Genomic DNA, 5599 nt, shown 5'->3' with positions numbered 1-5599 from the left:
CATAAAATAGACTCACGTGGTTGATCATAATAGTTGGCTATTTGGGAACTGACAGATGGGAAAGAAAGGTCCACCTACATTCAGGTAATTTCTTTTTCTTTGGATTTTTAAGACAGGGTTTCTCTGTGTAGCCCTGGTTGTCCTGGACCTTGCTCTGTAGATCAGTCTGGCCTCAAACTCAGAACTCAGAGATCCTCCTGCCTCTGCTTCCAAAGTTCTAAGATTAAAGACATGTGCTACTACACCCAGGCAATTTTTTAACTGTAAACCCCCTGAAAAGAATATATATGTGTGTGTGTGTGTGTGTGTGTGTGTGTGTGTGTGTGTGTGTGTGTGTGTGTGTGTGTGTGTGTATGGTATATAATTCTAATAGACAACTGCACAAAGTAACCATTTTCATTTTAAAAATGAGGAATAGATTTCAAGGGAAGATACGAACAAACCAAGACCAAAATCTAGCAGAGTATATTAAACCTGAAGCTTTACGTCTGTCATCTAGAGACTGTGGTAGCATCATCTACATTAGTGTAGACTTGAATAAACACACCCCTTCGATTCTGCCACCTTATAGCACACTTAGCCTCTCTGTGCTATACTCCATCCCATGCCTGCAGCTTTCCTCGTTAGCTGACTTATGGTCCTGGAAGCTCCAGCATTCTGGGGTCTCTTCACTTCAACTTTAGCCTTGGTTTCATACCTTAACACAACAGCATCTTGGGGGCTCCTGGCGGGGGAAAAGACCCAATCACACATTTCTTGGACTCAGAAGCTGTCTGGAACTTGGGTGAAAGCCTCCATGACCCATATCTCCTGTATTTTGCATGCATTCAAAACCAGAAGCCTGTGGACAACACTATGAAGATCTACTGCCAACTCAAGATGTACTCTGGCTTGCTGTAGAATAATTCTTCTTAACACTGTGTGAATATATGTCGCTATGATTGGTTTAATAAAAAAGCTGATTGATCAATAGCTGAACAGGACAAAGTTAGGTAGGAAAGCCAAATTGAGAATGATGGGAAGAGGAAGGGCAGAGTCAGAGGAGTCACCAACTAGACACAGAGGGAGCAGGTGATGAACATGCCATGCTAATAAAGGTATCACCATGTGGCAGAACATAAATAAGGAATATGGGTTAACTTAAAATGTAAAAGCTAGTTAGAAGTAAGCCTGAGATATTGGCCAAGCATTTAAAATAATATAAGTCTCTGTGTGGTGATTTGGAAGCAGCTTCTGGGATGGGAAAACTCTGCCCACATTGGCTCCATACTACTACAGCTCTAGTGGTATCTCTGTACCTTAGCAGCTGAAAATGGGAAAGCACTTTACAAGGTACCTTTGGATACATTATCAACTCAAGTTCTCAATTTTCAGCTAATTGGCATTTTTATAAGCTGGAGAATTTGAGTAGTTATATGTATTATGTAACAGATATAATAGATAAGTAGAGGAAGGATCACAATATATCTGTCAAAGATACATTTTTAATTGCTTACTTTTCTCAAGAAGTTTCTACCATCTACTATCCCCCAAGAGTACTGTCAACTGGAGAGTGAACTTTCAACACATGAATTTTTGGGAAATATTTAAGATCCAGACAATAACATGGTAACATACTTAGAGGAAAAATTACAACAGATATTGAGTTGAACATCTCAAAACCAAAATAAAACAAACAACAAAAAAACCAACAACAAACCAGCACCACTATGACAAAAACTGACACTTGCTTTTACTAAGGAATTAATCCAAATTACAGATTTTGTTTTTCAGATATTATCAAAACATTCTGAACCAGTCCTATAGCTCATATATTATGCTGTTTTTGCCACAGATGCTAAAAATATGCTCTGGAAATGTGAATACATAAATTTGAATTGGAAAGTGAAAGACTTATTACAACCACAGTTCAAAAAAGTGTAACACTGTTTCTGTAAAACTACTCACCTGAAAGTGAATATGAATCACAGATCCCCCAAACCTCAACTGCTCGTGTGTGATTGAAGCTATGGCCTCATGCATACCAGATGAATGCTCTAACTGACCTTTTGGCTTTGCACATTGAATTTTATTTTTACCATATCATTTTGTTTCTTGACTTCCAACCTCCTTTGAACACTCTAAGCTATGCAACAACTGTTGATTTATTTGTTGCCTTCAGAGCCCTAATTCTCTTCCCCATGTTTCATAATGCTGAAAAACAAAGTCTTAAACATCAGAGATCAGTTCACATTATTCTTAGATCACTGAACTAGTTTGCATGTGCCTGGAAGAATAATGTCCCATACTGAAACATGAGACTTTTGAAGGTTGGATTCAACCTGCCTGGATGATTTAGTTTACTTTTTTTCTTTCATTTGTCCTCTCTACTGGCATACTGAAATATGAGTGTAAACAGAAATTTCCTGTCCTGACTGCCTGGTCCCAAATAATCACTCAGAGGCTTGTATTAATTATAAATGATCAGTCAATAGCTCAGGCTGTTTACTAGCTAACTCTTACACTTGAATTAACCCATATTTCTATTTATGTTTTGCTATGTGGCTCTTGACTTGGTATCTCATTTCTTCATGTCATGCTTGCTTGGCAGCTGGCTGGCACCTCCGCCCTTCTCTGTGGTGATATTTTATTTGTGCTCTATTAAATAAAGCTTGCCTGGAGAGCAGAGGACTTGCTAGCCACTAGTTAACCATAGAGGCCAGGCAATGGTGGCACACACCTTTAATCCCAGCACTTGGGAGGAGGAAGCAGGAAGATCAGGAGTTCAAGGCCACCCTAGGTTACATGAAATTGATTTAGTCTAACGGAAATAGAGCCAAGTGGTGAAGAATTACGTCTTTAATCCCAGTGCTAGGTGGAGACAGTAATATAAGGTGGGAGGAGACAGGAGCCTGCCTTTTCAATCTGAGGATTCCTAGAGGTAAGAAGACGCTTTAGTGGCTGGCTGCTTTGCTTCTCGAATCTTTCAGCTTTTACCCCTATATGTGACTCCACGTTTTTACTATTAAGACCAATTACAATCCATGTTCCACTTCTCCTTCCCATCATTCTTAGTTTGGCCACTCCACTATAGTTCCTGCCTGGCTACTAGCCAATCAGCGTTTATTAAACCATTTCAAGTGACAAATCTTAACATTGTACAAGAGGATTATTCCACAGCATATGAGCCATTCTCTGAGTCTACCATGTCCTTGTAACTTCTTGAATGGGGCTTAAGAAGATGCTATGTTAGGATGTGGTCCAACTGGACTCCATCTAAAATACTCTAATGATGTTTTCTGTACTCAGTTTATTTTTTCTGAAAGCATTTGTTTATCTCCTTTTAAGTTTTAACCAAATTCCAGTTCTATGAGTACATAAAGTTTAAAGAAGTCATAACAAGCTTGAGGGTAAGTCCTGTTCAATCCCTAGCACTTGAACAAACATGCAAGGACATACAATGTATCCTTCCATAGGGGTTACAACACATCTTTCCATAGGAGGTAAGGAGATAGTTGCTGTGGTACTTAGAATACTGGCATGTTTTGTGAATTATTTTCTTCAACAAATTTTTCATTTTCTATCTCATTGAATCAGAGAAAAACAGTGTTGTAAGATTCTTATGTAATTTATATCATACTAAGATAAACAGCCTGTCACCAAAATATGATATACTAATGATTTTGAGATGGACTCAAGGATTGAAATGGACTCAGGGGTAGATCTCAGAGTCCAGTTGTCTCTGAAGAAACTCACTTCATCTACTATTGACTTTTTAATAGCCTGGATAGAGCTTTACAAATCATCTAGAGGGTTTCTTTGGTTATCTATTTTGGCTTCCGCTAAAGGACTCATTTTTAACACCATGTTATCTACGGGTTTTTTGTTGTTGTTGTTGTTGTTATTGGAGGGGGCTTTTTTTGTTTGATTTTTTTTTCATTGTCTTTTGGTAACAGTCAGTTTTGCATTTTAAGAGTTGCTACTGCCTGGAATGCAGGTTCTGTACTTTTTGACAGAGATGGAATATTTTAAGAGTTTTTTTTTTTTTTTTTTTAAATCAGAAGCTGTCTTATTTCAGAGAGGATTCAACAGAATTTAAGTATTTTCTTTTGTTGTTTTTGATGTTTTGATGTTTAGTGTCTAACCTGACTGTCCAGATCTTAAAACAATTTTAGTTCATCCAGAAATGATAGGAGTTTGTGACTTAAAGATATAGCAAATTAAAGAACCATCGCCAGTGCTGTGCAGTCTTCCAGGATGTGCAGAAGCCATCTCAAGATGAGTGGAGTAAACCTGAAACCCAGGAGGCCATGGAAGCTGCCTTGGTCCTGGAGAAGAACCTGAACCAGGCTCTCTTGGATCTTCATTCCCTGGTTCTCCTCATACAGATCCTCATCTCTCTGACTTCCTGGAAAACCACTTCCTGGATGAGGAGGTGAAGCTCATCAAGAAGATGAGCAGCCACCTGACCAACCTCTGCTGGGTGGCTAGGCCATGGCCAACGTAGACTGGCATGTCCCAACCATCTCTGGGCAAGTATCTCTTTGAGTGACTCATTCTCAAGCATGACTAGGAGGCCTAGCCTCAGGACCTTCACCTGAATCTCGAGCCAGCTAGGCAGCTTTGTAATCGCCCTGGAGCCCTGCCCAAGTCATGGACCAAGTAAAAATAAAGCTTTTTGAAACAGCAAGCAAGCAAGAAAGAAAGAAAGGAAAGAGAAAGAAAGAAAGAAAGAAAGAAAGAAAGAAAGAAAGAAAGAAAGAAAGAAAGAAAGAAAGAAAGAAAGAAAAAGAAAGGAAGGAAGGAAGAAAGAAAGAAAGGAAGAAAGAAAGAAAGAAAGGAAGGAAGGAAGGAAGAAAGAAAGAAGGAAAGAAAGAAAGAAGGAAAGGAAAAGAAAGACTAAGATTAACTTTTAAATCCTAAAATGTTGACTATAGCTGTCACAGAAACAAAAGACTTTATGCACTTCCAGACTATATTTTTACTTTTAAGGATCATTCCAAAGAAAACAAAATTGTGACTAGAAACTGCTTGCCAAGTATGAGTATAGGAAGTCAATCCTTCTATTTGGACACTATAATTTTTACCATAAATATTTCTGGAGAAATATTAGGGTCTCCAAGTAACTATATCTTTTTGTGGGTAGTATTAGTACTATACTTTATCAGAATTAAAATTACATAATTTATGGAGCCAACAATTTTGATGGTCACAGTATTGTTAGAAATCCCACAATTAGACACAGTGGTAAAAACAGTCTCATTAAGAATCTATCCAAGGTAGTGTCCTAGAAGAGGGCTCATGAGTATACTTCTTTGTGTGTTGATTTTTATTGATTTTAGTACAGATAGAAATTTTCACCCTGATATCTTATGACTCAACAAGAATTGTCTGCAATGAACAATGTCATGCAATTTTGCTCTACAGAAAGAAAGCAGTTTTACACCATTGAGACAGGGTTGTCATATATTGTGGTAATGTGAAATAAAATGACTAAGTACATCTTTAGAATAAGATATTGGATGTATTTCCTCACTGGGGAATTTATTGGGCCATAAAATAATTTCTCTTGTGAATTTCTGTGTAAACTTGAGAACAGTTGCAGCATTGGTTTTATTTC

The sequence above is a fragment of the Peromyscus californicus genome, unplaced genomic scaffold, assembly GCF_007827085.1.
Source record: "Peromyscus californicus insignis strain IS unplaced genomic scaffold, ASM782708v3 Scaffold_15__1_contigs__length_86483966, whole genome shotgun sequence".
NCBI classification, from domain to species: domain Eukaryota; kingdom Metazoa; phylum Chordata; class Mammalia; order Rodentia; family Cricetidae; genus Peromyscus; species Peromyscus californicus.
The sequence above is the reverse complement of the archived record's forward strand: the minus strand, read 5'-3'. Positions refer to the sequence as shown.